This window comes from Cherax quadricarinatus, chromosome 78, assembly GCF_038502225.1.
Source record: "Cherax quadricarinatus isolate ZL_2023a chromosome 78, ASM3850222v1, whole genome shotgun sequence".
Classification (NCBI taxonomy): Eukaryota; Metazoa; Arthropoda; class Malacostraca; order Decapoda; family Parastacidae; genus Cherax; species Cherax quadricarinatus.
Genome location: NC_091369.1, coordinates 10,979,601 through 10,999,104, shown reverse-complemented (window position 1 = coordinate 10,999,104; position 19,504 = coordinate 10,979,601).

Here is a 19,504-nt window from a genome sequence, read left to right as displayed (position 1 = left end):
AAGAAGAGCAACAGAGGCAACAAGAGCAGCAGAAAAAAAGAGCTCATCAATAAAGGCAGTAACGATAACAATAACAGTGCCAAACGACCCCACTAACTGCCTAACTGTCAATTAAGCTTGTTTTTTTAGGCTAATCCAAACGTGGCTCCCACCTACCAACTACTCTAGTTTGTACACGAACCTCCTCCCAACCATCGTGCACAAGCTTCCAACCAATCCCTTTACTTTGAATACACCCTTCCAATCCCTTTACTTTGAATACTTCCTTCCAATCCCTTTACTTTGAATACATCCTCCCAATCCCTTTGAATACATCCTCCCCATCCCTTTGAATACATCTTCCCAATCCCTTCACTATGAATACATCTTCCTAATCCCTCTAGTTTCTACACAAACATTATCCAAATTCCTCTAGATTATACACGTCTTCCAAATCCTTCTAGATTATATGCATCCTCCAAGTCCCTCTAGATTGTATTCATCATATAAATCCCTCTAGATTGTATTCATCCTACAAATCCCTCTAGATTGTATTCATCCTACAAATCCCTCTAGATTGTATTCATCCTATAAATCCCTCTAGATTGTATTTACCCCATAAATCCCTCTAGATTGTATTCACCCTACAAATCCCTCTAGATTGTATTCATCCTATAAATCCCTCAAGATTGTATTCATCCTACAAATCCCTCTAGATTGTATTCATCCTACAAATCCCTCTAGATTGTATTCATCCTATAAATCCCTCTAGATTGTATTCATCCTATAAATCCCTCTAGATTGTATTCATCCCATAAATCCCTCTAGATTGTATTTATCCTATAAATCCCTCTATTTTATACACAAACCTCTTAATCCCGCTATGTTGTACACCAACATTCTCTAGAGACTGTGTCCTGTAGCTTGGTTGATAGCACACTCAGCTCACACACTGAATGTTCGTGGTTCAATACCCGGCACGGGTGGAAACATAGGGCGTGTTTCGTGACACCTGGTGTTCCTGTTCACCTAATAGTGAGTAGATGACTGGGTATTTGTCGACTGGTGTGGGTCGCATCCTGGGGAACAATATTAAATGACCCCAGTGGAAATAAGGTACAGTCCTCGATGACTCGCTTTACCGGGTTATCCTAGGTGACTAACCCTCGGGGTTAATAATGCGAACAAAATCAAACTAGATATAGAAAAAATAAGAAGGTGTGAATTTTACTGACTCATTGAAAACAACTGTAGATATAAAATCAGTGAAAGTTTCAGTTCAGGGAACTGAAGTTATCTTCCTCTTGAATACCACCTGATTACCTCCCATTCTCAAAGATCTTATGACATATACGAGTTTACCCTGTCCTCGTGTGTAATAATAATAATAATAATAATAATAATAATACAAATTCAATGAAAATTATATTTTTGAGATTATTATAATCAAAACTAAACGCTATTTTTTTTTTTTTTTTGAGAAAATACACAAAAAAATTCTTAAAGAGTACATATTCCACTTTTTTTGTGGCAGAAAACGACCCAAATATTTCCAGAAGCAAAGGATACAGTCACTGCATTTGCTTTATAGCTGTGAATGTCACCCAGGAGCAATAAGTGAGGCGTCAGAACTCTCGTTTGATCACTGACATGGTACTGAGACCTGTGTCGTCTGTCTATCTGTCTATATCTGTATGACTGCCCCTCCCTCTCTCTCTCTCTCTATATATATATAACTGTATGTCTGTCCCTCTCTCTCTCTCTCTCTCTCTCACTCACACAGATATGGGTAAAGCGGCAGATGAACCACAACGACGTTAGAAGGTAACTTGTTTCAGTGCGAGAGTGGGAAGCAAGGCGTGTGAGAGCTTGTGGAGGCGCTCACTATGCACAATTTCAACAGTAGGTATGATCAAGCCTTACAGTCAATAGGAATTCGGCGGAGATAGGATCTGTAAACCGACCTCTTCAAAGTACGACTTCAAAATAACGCTCTCTTGTCTTGACACATCAAGGCAAGACAGCGTATTTCAGCGTCTCTGCATCCCCAGAGGACTCTAGACCGCATTAAAACTAGGTAAGTGTATATACAAACACACACTAATATATGAGAGCATAAACTTATATATACGAATGCATACACAAACAACAATGCATACACACCAATTCAAACCATAATAAATCATCACAACCTTAAAGGAAGCCTAAACAAAATACGCCTCCCACTACAAAAAAAATTATATACATTTTCCAAACTGCCCCAAAGAAGTGCGTCGTAAAGCAGCAGGCAGCGAGCCTGAGCAATATAACATGTTAAAGCCAGCCCTGAAAGTGCATTCTGCCGCTCGTTTGGCCTCATATCTGATGCAGTTTCTTGTGCCAGGCCAACAAATGATCTTCCTTGCCATTATGGGGTAGCGCAGAGAAGTTCCCTTGCATAACACGGAAGAAAAATACTCAGAGCTTACTTGGAGTGGTGCAAGATGGGTGTTGCTGTGATGCTCGTGGCTACTTCCATCTGTTGGTGTGAGGCGTTGCTCGAGAACAGGTAGGCAGTCACCGCCATCTGTTAGTGTGAGGCTGTAGCACCACTGAGCAGCCAGCGCCATCTGTTAGAATGGTGTTGTTATAACACCAGTGGGCAGCCACTACCATCAATTAGTGTGAGGGGGTTTCATTAGAAAAGGTGGGCAGCTACCGTCATCTGTTGGTGTCAAGCTATAACACCAGTGGGTAGATCTGATGGTGTGAGGGGCACTGCTCTAATATCAGTGGGCAGCCAATTTTATCACTTGGTTGCAATACCAGTTGAAGGCAATGCCAACATTTAATGTGGAAGTACCAGTGGGCAGTGATAAGAAAGAAATTAAACTTATAAGCTTTACAAGGTATGGGGCTGTGAATAAAGCTAAAAGACAAATGCAATCAAAACTTTGAACACTACTTACCAAGTATATGAGATATGATCGCTACATACAAAATATTTCAGAGTATAAACGAAGACAAACATAGAAAAAAATGAGGATGAGACAATTTTAACACCTAGATAAGTCAAAGATACATTTAGGTTCTCATGAAGAAGAAACTAGTAAGGTACCTCCAAATATATGGTTTCAAAAGTATATACGAGAGAACTATTTGGTCCGAGTCCAATAAATATTTATAGTCAAACCTATTATGGCATTTTTATTGATACGTCTGTTCCACTGAGATGGTGTTCCTGTGTTCTGTGCTCATTCGAGTACTTCATGTTTTTCATACCCCAAGCAGAAACTTGAGATAGAGTATTTGCACTCACATGAGCAGTCGACACGCACCCGAAAAACTGTATTTAATGGTGGAAGTGGTATGGTGGTAAGGACTGAAGAAGCCACTTGTGCCAAAAGTTTCCTAAATGTCTTGATTCAAACGTGTTTTACCTACGTACTGACAAGTATCCTTATACTCCCTATAAAAATCTGTAAAATCATCATAGTCCATATACTTTGTCCATAGCCACCGGCTTTCAGGTGCTGATGCCCTTCTCTGTGTACCACGTGGAGTGCTCTTGAACACAGATGGTAAGTACCGCTAGGTACATTATGTACGGTGTCTCCATTCTCCACAACTCTTAGCGTTGAATAACTTACAAGAGTTAAATCACTGCTTATATATTTACCATGGACCGGGGTGCCAGTCAGGACCTCAGGGAAACTTCTCGAGATTTGTTTTCAAGGTAATGAATTAACTGTTTTTTTAATTGCTTTATAATTTTAATTTTATGGTATTAATTTTTGCTCTTTGCTCGTTAATGTTAACTGCTTCATTGTTCTGGGATAGTTTTGGCTTGAGAATGAAAGAGATAGAGATAATGAGAAATAGAGAGAGAGAGAGAGAGACAGAGAGGAAGGATGTGGCTGGGCTTACTGTTATGTACAAGGCCAATACTGCTAAAGTACCACACTTGGCTTCACTACTTGGACAACTTCTATACAACAAGACGGACAGCAAGCAGCAACTTTACTCTGGCTGTACACTCCTCCAGAACATCACTTCATCTGAGATCATTTAATCCCAAGATGTTTGTACAGCATAATGACATGAACGAAATAAAGTCAACTGACCAAATGAAATCGCTGGCCCAAAGCTGGCTACAGCTTCCTCCTATTATCTATTTGTATATCTATTTGTATACATCTTAACAATAAAAGAGGTTTTCAAATGAGCTGATGTAGGTAACAGCCCTAAACCTAATCTTGTAAAAAACCCTGTTTAAAAGAGATAAAAAGAAAGAGAGAGAGAGAGCTATCCCGTCAGTGAGAAGACAACGTTAGCACCTCTGACCCCAGCATCAACATGAATATGGAGAGAGTGGGAAGGGAGTGTCGGAGCTTCCCCAGTTAGGAGAAAGGGGCACAGGCGAATAGGGCGAAGAAGAAAGTGGTTAATGAGAAGAGGGCGATTAAAGGAAAGGGTCGATGAGAGTTATGAGCGTGCCAGGGGAAGATAAAGAAGGTGATAAGGGCAGAGTGGATTAATATGAACGAGGAACAGAAAGAGGGGGAAACAAAGATAACGAACAAAAAATGACAGGAATAGAGTGGATGTAGAATGTGTGTGTGTGTGTGTGTGTATGTGTGTGTGTGTGTGTGTGTGTGTGTGTGTGTGTGTGTGTGTGTGTGTGTGTGTGTGTGTGTGTGTGTGTGTGTGTGTGTGAGAGAGAGAGAGAGAGAGAGAGAGAGAGTATGTGAAATAATGAAAGAAAGAAATGGGAGAAGGGAACAGAAAGGAAAAAAGTTAAAGATCTAAGGGGGGTTAAAGAAGGGGGAAATAAAGGGGAAGAGGGGGAGGGAGAAAGGGAGAATGAGGGGAGAGGCAGTAATTTACATAGGAGGCGGGCCAGAAATTTGCAGTCACTGTATTTGCCAAGTCTTGGGTCATCATCAATAGAATTAAGGTTACGCCTCTCCTGCGTCGACTACATCCTCTTATTATTTACTTTTATTTCTTCTTCTTCTTCTTCTTCTTCTTCTTCTGCTGCTGCTTCTGTTGTTACTGCCTCTGTCGTCGATGGTACTGAGGCTGCTGCTGTTGTTGTTACTGCCTCTGTCGTCGATGGTACTGATGCTGCTGCTGTTGTTGTTACTGCCTCTGCGATGTACTGCTGCTGCTGTTGTTGTTACTGCCTCTGTTGTCGATGGTACGATGTTGTTACGATGGTACTGATGCTGCTGCTGTTGTTGTTACTGCCTCTGTTGTCGATGGTACTGATGCTGCTGCTGTTGTTGTTACTGCCTCTGTCGTCGATGGTACTGAGGCTGCTGCTGTTGTTGTTACTGCCTCTGTTGTCGATGGTACTGATGCTGCTGCTGTTGTTGTTACTGCCTCTGTTGTCGATGGTACTGAGGCTGCTGCTGTTGTTGTTACTGCCTCTGTTGTCGATGGTACTGAGGCTGCTGCTGTTGTTGTTACTGCCTCTGTTGTCGATGGTACTGATGCTGCTGCTGTTGTTGTTACTGCCTCTGTTGTCGATGGTACTGATGCTGCTGCTGGTGGTGCTGCTACTACTGCTGCTGCTGCTGGTGTTCCTACTGCTGCTGTTACTGCCACTATCGTTGCTGCTACTGATGTTGCTGGTGGTGCTGCTACTACTGCTGCTGCTGGTGTTGCTACTGCTGCTGTTACTGCCGCTCTCGTCACTGCTACTGATGCTGCTGCTGCTGCTACTACTAATGCTGGTGTTGCTGTTACTGCCGTTGTCGTCACTGCTACTGATGCTGCTGCTGCTGCTACTACTAATGCTGGTGTTGCTGTTACTGCCGTTGTCGTCACTGCTACTGATGCTGCTGCTGCTGCTACTACTAATGCTGGTGTTGCTGTTACTGCCGTTGTCGTCACTGCTACTGATGCAGCTGCTGCTACTAGTACTGATAGTGTTGTTGCTACTGATGCTGATCGTGTTTCTCTTGCTGTGTTTGCTACTGTTGCTGCTAAAGATGTTGCTGCTGCTACTTCTGTAATTGCTGCTGCTGATATTACCACTGATGTTGCTGCTACTGTTTCTTCAGCAGACTAAACAATCGTGTCTTTATGACACCTATGTGTTTATTACACCTGTGTTCATTTAACATGTATATTCAATGCACCTGTATTCGTTACACCTGTCTTCACTGCACCTGTGTTCAATGCACTTGTGTTCAGTGCACCTGTGTGTTATTTCACCTGTATATTCATTGCACTTTTGTATATGGCACCTGTGTGTTCATTGCACATGTGCTCATTACATATGTTCACTACACCTGTGTGTTTAACAGGTTATGTACCAGGCGAGCTGAGAATTTGGTCATCTGACCGAGGTCATCCGCTGGCTTACCCCTCCATCCCTTTAAAATTTATGCTTATAATTACAACCATAAGTTCCTTACGGTTGAAAATTGAGAGTTAAACAGACACAGATGGCGTGGTACAGCTGAGGACTTAGAACTGCAAGGCAGCCAGTTCGATTCTCAGCTCCCTATTGCAATTCCTAGTTTAAAGTCCTCTCGGTGATTTTGCCAATTTTCCTCAGAGTAACAGAATAATTATCTTGGATTATGTTTGACATTTTGAGTAAATCGTCTTTCAAATCCTTGTATGGCATTTCTGATCTTTTTCTTGGGAAACTTTAGACCACGTTTCAGACTATCCTGTAGCCTTATCAAATCACAGTTTCGGTCCAGGATGGATCGAAACGTCGTCTAAAGTTTCCCCCTGGAGAGTGAGTTATGCTAGCAGCCACGGTACCGTTAATAAAGATTTATAATAAAAAAAGGTGAAATTAGTTTACTGGAGATATATAAAAATTAATTTAGAAATTAAAGGAGACTTAAACAACTAAGATGTAAAGTGTGGGTTAGTTGTGAACTGTTCCAGCCCCACAGTACTGTGTGGGTTAGTTGTGAACTGTTCCAGCCCCACAGTACTGTGTGGGTTAGTTGTGAACTGTTCCAGCCCCACAGTACTGTGTGGGTTAGTTGTGAACTGTTCCAGCCCCACAGTACTGTGTGGGTTAGTTGTGAACTGTTCCAGCCCCACAGTAGTGTGGGTTAGTTGTGAATTGTTCCAGCCCCACAGTAATGTGTGGGTTAGTTGTGAATTGTTCCAGCCCCACAGTAATGTGTGGGTTAGTTGTGAATTGTTCCAGCTCCACAGTAATGTGTGGGTTAGTTGTGAATTGTTCCAGCCCCACAGTACTGTGTGGGTTAGTTGTGAACTGTTCCAGCCCCACAGTACTGTGTGGGTTAGTTGTGAACTGTTCCAGCCCCACAGTACTGTGTGAGTTAGTGGTGAACTGTTCCAGCCCCACAGTACTGTGTGAGTTAGTGGTGAACTGTTCCAGCCCCACAGTACTGTGTGAGTTAGTTGTGAATTGTTCCAGCCCCACAGTACTGTGTGAGTTAGTTGTGAACTGTTCCAGCCCCACAGTACTGAGTGAGTTAGTTGTGAATTGTTCCAGCCCCACAGTACTGTGTGAGTTAGTTGTGAATTGTTCCAGCCCCACAGTACTGTGTGAATTAGTTGTGAACTGTTCCAGCCCCACAGTACTGTGTGGGTTAGTTGTGAATTGTTCCAGCCCCACAGTAGTGTGGGTTAGTTGTGAATTGTTCCAGCCCCACAGTAATGTGTGGGTTAGTTGTGAATTGTTCCAGCCCCACAGTAATGTGTGGGTTAGTTGTGAATTGTTCCAGCCCCACAGTACTGTGTGGGTTAGTTGTGAACTGTTCCAGCCCCACAGTACTGTGTGGGTTAGTTGTGAACTGTTCCAGCCCCACAGTACTGTGTGAGTTAGTGGTGAACTGTTCCAGCCCCACAGTACTGTGTGAGTTAGTGGTGAACTGTTCCAGCCCCACAGTACTGTGTGAGTTAGTTGTGAATTGTTCCAGCCCCACAGTACTGTGTGAGTTAGTTGTGAACTGTTCCAGCCCCACAGTACTGAGTGAGTTAGTTGTGAATTGTTCCAGCCCCACAGTACTGTGTGAGTTAGTTGTGAATTGTTCCAGCCCCACAGTACTGTGTGAATTAGTTGTGAACTGTTCCAGCCCCACAGTACTGTGTGAGTTAGTTGTGAACTGTTCCAGCCCCACAGTACTGTGTGAGTTAGTTGTGAACTGTTCCAGCCCCACAGTACTGTGTGAGTTAGTTGTGAACTGTTCCAGCCCCACAGTACTGTGTGGGTTAGTTGTGAATTGTTCCAGCCCCACAGTAGTGTGGGTTAGTTGTGAATTGTTCCAGCCCCACAGTAATGTGTGGGTTAGTTGTGAATTGTTCCAGCCCCACAGTAATGTGTGGGTTAGTTGTGAATTGTTCCAGCCCCACAGTACTGTGTGGGTTAGTTGTGAACTGTTCCAGCCCCACAGTACTGTGTGGGTTAGTTGTGAACTGTTCCAGCCCCACAGTACTGTGTGAGTTAGTTGTGAACTGTTCCAGCCCCACAGTACTGTGTGAGTTAGTTGTGAACTGTTCCAGCCCCACAGTACTGTGTGAGTTAGTTGTGAATTGTTCCAGCCCCACAGTACTGTGTGAGTTAGTTGTGAACTGTTCCAGCCCCACAGTACTGAGTGAGTTAGTTGTGAATTGTTCCAGCCCCACAGTACTGTGTGAGTTAGTTGTGAATTGTTCCAGCCCCACAGTACTGTGTGAATTAGTTGTGAACTGTTCCAGCCCCACAGTACTGTGTGAGTTAGTTGTGAACTGTTCCAGCCCCACAGTACTGTGTGAGTTAGTTGTGAACTGTTCCAGCCCCACAGTACTGTGTGAGTTAGTTGTGAACTGTTCCAGCCCTACAGCACTGTGTGAGTTAGTTGTGAATTGTTCCAGCCCCACAGTACTGTGTGAGTTAGTTGTGAACTGTTCCAGCCCCAGAGTACTGTGTGAGTTAGTTGTGAACTGTTCCAGCCCCACAGTACTGTGTGAGTTAGTTGTGAACTGTTCCAGCCCCACAGTACTGTGTGAGTTAGTTGTGAATTGTTCCAGCCCCACAGTACTGTGTGAGTTAGTTGTGAACTGTTCCAGCCCCACAGTACTGTGTGAGTTAGTTGTTAACTGTTCCAGCCCCACAGTACTGTGTGAGTTAGTTGTGAACTGTTCCAGCCCCACAGTACTGTGTGAGTTAGTTGTGAACTGTTCCAGCCCCACAGTACTGTGTGAGTTAGTTGTGAACTGTTCCAGCCCCACAGTACTGTGTGAGTTAGTTGTGAACTGTTCCAGCCCCACAGTACTGTGTGAGTTAGTTGTGAACTGTTCCAGCCCCACAGTACTGTGTGAGTTAGTTGTGAACTGTTCCAGCCCCACAGTACTGTGTGAGTTAGTTGTGAACTGTTCCAGCCCCACAGTACTGTGTGATTTAGTTGTGAACTGTTCCAGCCCCACAGCACTGTGTGGGTTAGTTGTGAACTGTTCCAGCCCCACAGTACTGTGTGGGTTAGTTGTGAACTGTTCCAGCCTCACAGTACTGTGTGGGTTAGTTGTGAATTGTTCCAGCCCCACAGTATTGTGTGGGTTAGTTGTGAATTGTTCCAGCCCCACAGTACTGTGTGGGTTAGTTTTGAATTGTTCCAGCCCCACAGTACTGTGCCTTTGTGGGTTGGTTGTGAATTGTTCCAGCCCCACAGCACTCTGCCTTTATGGGTTGGTTGTGAATTGTTCCAGCCCCACAGTACTCTGCCTTTGTGGGTTGGTTGTGAATTGTTCCAGCCCCACAGCACCTGCCTTTGTGGGTTAGTTGTGAATTGTTCCAGCCCCACAGTACTCTGCCTTTGTGGGTTAGTTGTGAATTGTTCCAGCCACAGTACTGATTTTGTGGGTTAGTTGTGAATTGTTCCAGACCCACAGTACTCTGCCTATGTGGGTTAGTTGTGAATTGTTCCAGCCACAGTACTGACTTTGTGGGTTAGTTGTGAATTGTTCCAGCTACAGTACTGACTTTGTGGGTTAGTTGTGAATTGTTCCAGCCACAGTACTGACTTCATGGGTTAGTTGTGAATTGTTCCAGCCACAGTACTGACTTCATGGGTTAGTTGTGAATTGTTCCAGTCACAGTACTGACTTCGTGGGTTAGTTGTAAATTGTTCCAGCCACAGTATTGTAACTTTTATTCCTCTATTGTATTATCTAGGCAGCAGTAAAATAGTTAACATTAATAAAATGATTATGACTTGGGAAAAGCTAAACCCGGAGGGAGCATTACAGCGCCTGTGGAGCGACAGGCACTCAGGTCTGACCCGAGGAAGGCAAGCTGTTCCAATTCCTTGGATCAAGAGCCAATCATTATAAAAGCGCCCCTCTTTGAAAGGTATTAACAAGATTAAAGAAGTATCACTGCGTCACGTTATGTGGTTATGTGATGCATGATGCTATGTGTGATGTGTTATGTGATGTTATGTGTGATGTGTGATGTGTGTTATGTAATGTTATGTGTGATGTGTGCTACGTGATGTGATGTGTGACGTTATGTGATGTGTTATGTTATGTGATGTGTTATGTTATATGTTATGTGATGTGTTACGTGATATGATGTGTGATGTTATATGTAGTATGATGTTACGTGTTGTGATGTGATGTGTGACGGTATGTTTTGTGATGTGAGACGTTATGTGTGATGTGATGTGTAATGTGATGTGATATCGGTTCTGTTATTGTTACTGGGTGTTTTTACATAATTCTTCGGTTACAATAAGTTACAAGATTATGTTTCTCCCCGGACCTGCACTACTGACTGGCCAACAATTACATTTCTGTGTAGTGTAGTGATAAAGTAATCTTGTCCTCCTCATTTTTTCTCTCTCTCTTCCAACTTCTCTCAAACACTCTCTTGGTATACAACTACAAAGTTTCCACCTAAGTTATGGTATATACGGAATGCAATTATAACTTGAAGCGCTCTGTGATCTCGCAGCTCCAGCATCAACACTAACCACAACAAACACCCACAAACAATCCAGCTAAGGCAGCTTTATGAAAGAAAATCCTGACCAACAATGTTCCTGAGGGAAAGTTCCCAACAGGAGATTGTCTTCTCATCTCTCCGCCGTGAGTGTTCCTCACTCAAGGTACATACATGCAACACTGTCTATCTCTATAACTCTTAATCCTCGACTCACAGACCTACCAAACGACAATGGCTTCTATGACATTTTTTATAATACCGACAGGTTGATTAATAAGACATGTGCAGCACCTAGGTATCTTAACTGCCGACAAAGATATCCAAGTATTGCATGTGTGTTATGTTCATCAATAAAATAATCATGCAATAGTAGTCTACATGATCTGAAGTGTAAATTTCAAGGGATGGTATGGAAGTCACAAGATCAGTCACATCAACAACAATACCCCGACACTTGTCACCTGGATGGGATCACATACAAATGAAGGAAAAGCTGGCGGCTGGTGTGAGTTTACATATATACATACCTGCACTCACTTCATTCAGTGTATTCAGTACACTGTTAGTCTACAGGGTCATGCAGTTTATCATGAGCAAATATACAAACTTCCACTACCACAGCCACTTAATTCAAATAGGATAAAAGACCCTATTTAGGAAAACGTCAAAGGTTTTCTATATAAAAAATGTGTCTTAATGGTCAAAACAACTAGACATCAATGGTGGTTATCTTCACATCCACCCCGCCCCTTCCCTACCTTCCCTTCCCGTCACTAGACGCTGGGTCACCTAAAGCGGAGATGTGGTATGTAGCAAGAGTTAGGTGCCTCTTCTCTGGGAGGGGTTCCACTTTCCCATCAGGGTGCCACTCTCCCCGCAGGGTTCCATTCTCCCATAGGGTTCCATTCTCCCCACAGGGATTTTTCTCACAGAGTTCCACTCTCACCACAGAGTTTCACTCTACCCACACGGTTCCACTCTCCTCACAAGGCTTCACTTTCCTCAGAGGGTTCCACTCCCCTCCCCACAGGACTCCATTCCTCTCCCAGAATTACAATCGACCCACAGGGCTCCACTCTTTCCATAGGGTTCCACTCTCCTCGAACAACACTCTCTGCATAGTGGGGGTATTTGCCCTTTCGTCTAAATTTCCTGACATATATTGCAAATAACACAGATCGAATTATGGACGTGGACTGTGGAAGATGAAACAGTCTGTGAACACTTCCACGAGTATAGTGATAAAGAATTCCGTAATAAGACAATGAAATAATCACCGCAATAGCAAGATAATGTCAATGATAAGTATAAATCTGATAATGTTAGCATTTTTATGTGCTTAAAGCAAGAAATAGCTAAACAGTGCTAGAGCTTCTATAAATAAAACAAAACAGTTTACATGAGAGTGTCACTGAAGTGACGTAAGGAGGAACGCCTATAAAATCAAGTTCTCTCAGTCCAAAAGGAGCTCGATGAGATTAACAAACTAGAATTGCAACCATATCACGGGTGGGGTTAGAACCCGCGATCAGTGTCTCAAAACTCCAGACCGTCGCGTTACCCACTGGGCCAGCTAGTCACAATAAGATTCATCCAACTAGGTTCTAACCCAGCCTGTGGTATGGTTTGTTTGCAATCGTGTCATTAGAATTGCAATACCTACTAGCAATATTGTACCTAATTAAAAACAAAACAAAACTTTGAAAAGAAAAAAAAACATGTGCACTATTGTGTATATATATATATATATATATATATATATATATATATATATATATATATATATATATATATATATATATATATATATATATAATTGTAACCACGAACGAGTGATACTGAATCAATAACAACACTGCGATTAGCCGAGGATTCGAGCCTATGTCGTTTTGGGCCCGCCTGATGGTGAGCGAAAATCACCCGACGCTCTAACCCACAGGACCACGCAGTCCTACAAGAATCAAGCACCCAGCAGAGCTAGGTGTTTTACCTTGTTCCGAGGACATACCTGGTGTGGGTGCCTCTGAGCTAATTTCATTCTAAACCCCGTTTAGTGTACTAGCCTTCACGTGCAGTACTTTTTATTCGTGATTACAATAATATAAAATACTGCTCGTCAAGGCTATGATCAACACATTTAAACAACCAAATCGGTAATAAATGTTCAGAAACAAAGCGGTTTCGTGCACTCATACTTCTTTAAAGGAAAATAATATATATATATATATATATATAAAATATATATATATATATATATATATAAAATATATATATATATAAAATATGGTACAGAAGATTTAAGAGATACATTGTTGATATAAAGGTGGCATATACGGTACATGTTGTTACGTGTGTATCACCGATTATAAGGCGAAAATCTCATCCAGCTCCTCAGAGCTGGGGCGTGCCCAAAATACAGCAGGCATTACCCCTTTGAACAGCCGCACTGAGCCGCTGGAACAGAAAACTAGCTGCCCTGGGATCCCTAGTTACCCTGATGAGTCTTTTTCCCAGCTCCTTAAGGAATTTAGATGCACTCTTTCCCCATGAGCCAAGGGTCTCTGAGCCTATGGGAACAAACATATAATGATGGGCAAGTTCTCCATATTTTCTAGACTTTTGGGACTCCCTGAAGCTGGCAGCTGCCCCTCCTTCCTCCCTGGTGTATTGGAGATAGGTATCAGCCAAGGTAGATGCACATGTATAGTCCCACACCACCTGGTTCCCATCTGTCCAGGCTTGAAGGGTGATACCATCTGGACGCTTCTGGCTGCCATCAGATCTGCATAGTTGGGGTGGCTCCCTTACTGCTGGGCATCCAGCTGTTGTGAGGCTCCTCTTGATAATGTTATTAACCTCCTCATGTCTTGCAATCTTTCCCTCGGATTTACGGCACACAAGACCATGGTACCCGAATCGGTCTGCTGCTTCACTGCCACAAATACACCTGTGTTCGGCGAGAATAGGGGCGGCAAGTCGAAGGGCAACACCGATGCGGATGGTCTGTGGGTCGAGACGTGTGCCAAAGGCTGGAGTTGGGAACAGCCAACAGAAAGTCCCCAGCATGAGGGGCTCTCACTGCCAGGAGGCGGGCTCTATCCTTCCCTGACACACTCTGAAGCATTGTTGAGGCAATATTTTCCACTATATATATATATATATATATATATATATATATATATATATATATATATATATATATATATATATATATATATATATATATATATATATATATGCAGGGGATGAGATGAAAAGCTGTAAGCCTTCTCCCTGAAACCTGGCTGCCTTGAATCAAAGTCTAGTGCAAGCTAGACTCCAAGGTATTGGTGCAGTGTGGGTAGATTGGTAAAGCACTGCGTACCTTGTTCTAAGGTTCGTAGATTCGAGTCTCCTTCAGCCAGAGATGAGTGTTTGTGTATATTTCGCCTGCTCTTTCGAATTCCTTGTATATATATATATATATATATATATATATATATATATATATATATATATATATATATATATATATATATATATATATATATACGTATATATATATATACGTATATATATATCCAACACATATATATATATATATATATATATATATATATATATATATATATATATACAAGGAATTCGCAAGAGCAGGCGAAATATACACAAAGACTGATCTCTGGCTGAGTTACTACAGCGCCGATTTAATTCAGACACATTTCTTCCACACCTCTCCAAAACACTTCCACACCTCTCCAAGACACTCCCACACCTCTCCAACACACTTCTAACACCTAACCTTACAACACCCAAAAATTCATTTCCACATACACACTTTACTCCCACATACCACCACTAACTCCACATACCATACCACTTCTCTAATCCACTACATTACTACCATACCACTATCACCATCTAACCACACTTTTGCTGTAACTACACAACAGAGCAGCCTGGTCCTTCGCTAACAACAGAACTACAACGAAAACAGAGGCAGCAAATTTTCTGGGAGGGGAAAGTGAGAGAAGTTGGGATGGAGGAGGAGGGAGCCTGGAGGGGCAGAAAGGCATTAATTCGGGTTAACGCAATTAAATACGCATCTTAGCGCAGTTCACAGCTAGGGGGAGAGAAGCGTATGGGGCTCTTTTCTCCCTCCTGGAGGAGGGGAAGGGAGAAAATTCCAGTGGGTTGGGGAGAGCTTGGAATACGTACGTACAGATGAGGTTGCGGGAGGTGGCTTGTCTTGTCTGCACTGCGCTACTCTGAGAAAACTTCCCCTCACTCCTTCAGTTGCTGCCTTGAAACACTGCACAGCTCCTGATGACGCACTGAGAAGTGTAAAAGTACTTGAGCTAAAGATTTCCACCCCACCGTGGCTTGTCTTGCATAGTTAAGATCTCCTGTATGCGACTGTTTGCATATATTATATAATATATATTTATTCTGAGAGAGAGAGAGTGGTTATTTCCTTATATTTCGAAGTTGGGGATAAAATATCGCTTACCTCCCCTACTACCTGGGGAATATATTCCTCTCCTTCCCCCTAACTAGGGAGAATCTCTCACCTCACTACTAACCAGGAAAATATCTCTCACCTCTCCTATTAACTAGGGAAAATATCTCTAACCTCTCCTACTAACTAGGAAAAATATCTCTCACCTCTCCTACTAACTAGGCAAAATAATCTCTACCCCCCTTACCAACTAGGGGAAAATATCCCTCACTTCCCTACTAACTTGGGAAAATACCCTTCACTTCCCCTACTAACTAGGTATTACATCCCCCTCACCTACCGTACCACCTAGCTAGAACACCCCTCATCTCTGAGCAAACTCTCTCTCTCTCACCTAATTTACTCTCATCTCGTTATCACATGCATGCAATTATTCCTATCTCTCTCCCCCTTCCTCTACCGTCCTTTCATTACCTAATTTTCATTTTCCCCTTTTTCCTCCCCTCTCGGGGTAATTATTTAACCCCTCTCCCCTCACCACCTCTAAGCTATTTACAAGTGAGAATTATCCAGGTTTTTAGGATTACCTTAACGGTATATGCAATATAATACTTAGCAATAATATAAATTACAGCAAGAATGGGAACGAAACTGAGAAATAAAAAAAACATGGAAATATTACCTAGGCAGGGATTTATTTCTCACTGTGAGGAAGGATTTATTCCAATTGTATGGAGATATACCAAGTTTTGGGGGGATTTTATTTAGTGGGGGAATTTATTCCAACTGTGAGGGGGGAATTTATTCCAACTGTGTGGGGAACTTATTCCGACTGTGAGGGGGAATTTATTCCAACTGTGCGGGGGAATTTATTCCAACTGTGAGGAATTTATTCCAACTGTGTGGGGAATTTATTCCGACTGTGAGGGAGAATTTATCCCAACTGTCAGGGGAATTAATTCCAACTGTGTGTGGGGAATTTATTCCAACTGTGTGGGGAATTTATTCCGACTGTGAGGAGGAATTTATCCCAACTGTCAGGGGAATTTATTCCAACTGTGTGGGGGAATTTATTCCAACTGTGTGGGGAATTTATTCCGACTGTGAGGGGGAATTTATTCCAACTGTGTGGGGATATTTATTCCAATTGTGTAGAGAGATTTATTCAAATTGTGTGGATGGATTTATTCCTACTGTGGAGAGATTTACTTCACTTGTGTGGAAGGATTTACTCCAACTTTGTGGAGGTATTTATTCCAATTGTTTGGAAGGATTTATTCAAATTGTTTGGAAGGATTTATTTCAATTGTACGGAGGGATTTATTTCAATTGTACGGAGGGATTTATTCCAATTGTACGGAGGGATTTATTCCAATTGTACGGAGGGATTTATTCCAATTGTATGGACTGGCTTATTCCAATTGTGTAGAGGGATTTACTTAAATTGGGTGCAGATATATATTTTAGTTGTGTGGAGGAATTTATTTACGCTGACCGTAGGGATTTATATTCACTGCATGGCATGATTTATTCCCATTGTGTGGGGAGGAGGATTTACTCCCATTGAAAGGGGAAACGGGATTCAATGCTATTAGGAGGCGAGGGAGATTTACTGTCACTGCTAAGTTCAAATTATTTATAGAAGAGATTAAATTTTAGATTTTGCCATCTAAGTGACTAGCTCACTGTTGTTATCATATACCCATCCTGGCAGTAGAGGAGATATTCAAACATGTCACTGACAGACATAAAGCTGACTGTCACTGAGATACATAAACCTGTCACTGAGATACATAAACCTGTCACAGAGATACATAAACTTGACTGTCACTGAGATACATAAATCTGACTGTCACTGAGATAAACCTGTCACTGAGATACATAAACCTGACTGTCAATGAGATACATAAATCTGACTGTCACTGAGTCTTTTTTTTCTTCCTTCCCTGTAGGATTTTTTTTTGTCCATGTCCACACATATATATATATATATATATATATATATATATATATATATATATATATATATATATATATATATATATATATATATATTCTTTTATTTTGTGTTCTGTGCCCTGTTCCTGAGAGAGAGAGAGACAGACTGAGAGTTTTTTTTTTTCAGTCAATCATGGTCGAGGACGACCATGGGTAGGTGGCCGAGCGATGTATGACCAGCTGGTTTCATATTTCGCGCCATGCTGGTGCTGCCACTTATAGGCCTACCCAGCTCAGCCGGCACCACGCTTACCCTGCCCTCACTCTTGCAGCCGGACTTCACTCAGGAAACAAGGTCTACTCCGTCACTCTCTCCCGGGCATGGCCTGCCAGGCCTGGGCAACTTAAACACACTGCCTGTGTACCATTAAATTTATTTGGTTATATATTTTTCTTATGGTGGAGTCCCCTTCCTTCCCTAACCACCTATTGTCGACTTCTTCCTTCTCCCTACTTCACTCCTGCCCTACCCTTTTTCCTCTACTCATTTCCCAACCACTTTTCCCTGCCCTTTTATATACATCTCTCTCTCCTGCCCTCTTTCCATGCTCATTTCCCTATTACTTTCCCCTGACCTTTCCCTACCTCTCTCTCCACCCCAACAATTTGTTTAAGTAATCTTTCTTTTGCTATATTTTCTTTGTGATCTTACTTTTAGTGCACATTCTTAGTCATCTTATTCTCTGTTATAACTCCTCCTTAGTGAGTGGTCATATTCTTGTTCTACCTTCTTGGTGTTCTTACTCTTCTTATTTATCTTCTGTAGTTTTTCATAACTTTCATAATTTATATTAATTTCCTACATCACCGTCACCAGACTTGCCACATTCTGTTTGTGAAGACAAAAAAAAAATCTGAAGAAACTATTCAACGTGTCCCGTAGCTCGGTTAGTAGCGCACTCAACCGAAACACTGAGTGTCCGTGGTTCGATCCCCGGTAAGAAGTAGAAACACTGAGCTTGTTTCTTAAAGACACCTGTCATCCCTGTTCACCTAGCAGTAAGTAGGTACCTTGGTTAACACCCGAGTACCTACTTACTGGTGTGGTTAGCATCCTTTTGGACAAATTTAACCTAAGTTGCCCGAAATGCTCTGAATAACAAGGGACTTTCTATATAGTATATTAGTGATGTCAGCTAGGTCTATATAAATTGTATCATGTACTAGTAGAAATAAAGATAATTATTATTATATGGATGTACTGTCACTGTAACGTCATCTGAGTTGCATTCAAATCTCAGATGTCAACATATCAAGGTCTGGTCACAGACAAGACAGTGGGGGCGTTGACCCCCGAAACCCTCTCCAGGTATAAGATTATCTTAGTTCCACTTCCTTATATGATATTCTCAACCTCGTTCAGTCCCGCCGCTTTCTTAATTTTTACAGTTGAAATTTATGGTGAAATAAAACAGATGTGGAAAGTGAGGTAACTTTAACGCGTTAAAGAATAATAATAAAATTACTCACTAAACCGGTTTTTAATGAGTGAAAGTTTCGATCACCAGAAGTTTTACCAATGCAAATGTATTGCTAAAGTCTCTAGTGGGCGAAGTATTTCCTAATTAAAGTTTTCCATAACTGCACATTGATCTTATCTACACACTTGTCAGTATAATATACTCTTTCTGATATCTAACTGCACTTTGTCTACAGACCTATCCCAAGTATGGGCCAGTGGGATTAATACAGAGTACCTGTCTTCTTTTTCCGAGAGCTACTCCAACAACTACTACTATAACTACTACTACAAGCACTACAACTACTTTTTTTAAATTATATTTTCTTAATTTCTCCATGGGGAAGTGAGAAGAATCCTTCCTGCGTAAGCCATGCGTGTCATACAAGGCGACTAAAATGCCAGGAGCAAGGGACTAGTAACCCCTTCTGTATAAATTACTAAATGCCTCGGTGGGACACGACCGTTGTATTAAAAAAAAATCTTCATTTCAAATTAACTTAAGTTAATTTGGGTTAACTTAAACTACACAAACCTATTGAAACAAACATCTGAGATAAAACAGATAACGTTCAAATATGAACGTTTATGACTCACGAAACCGTAATGACACGATTGCTAACAAACCATACCACGATTTCGTGAGTCATATTGACGGCTTTGAGGGGACTAGAGCTCGAGTTCGTCACGGCCACGCTAGCTGGAGATTCGTCTGTAAAATCTTGCA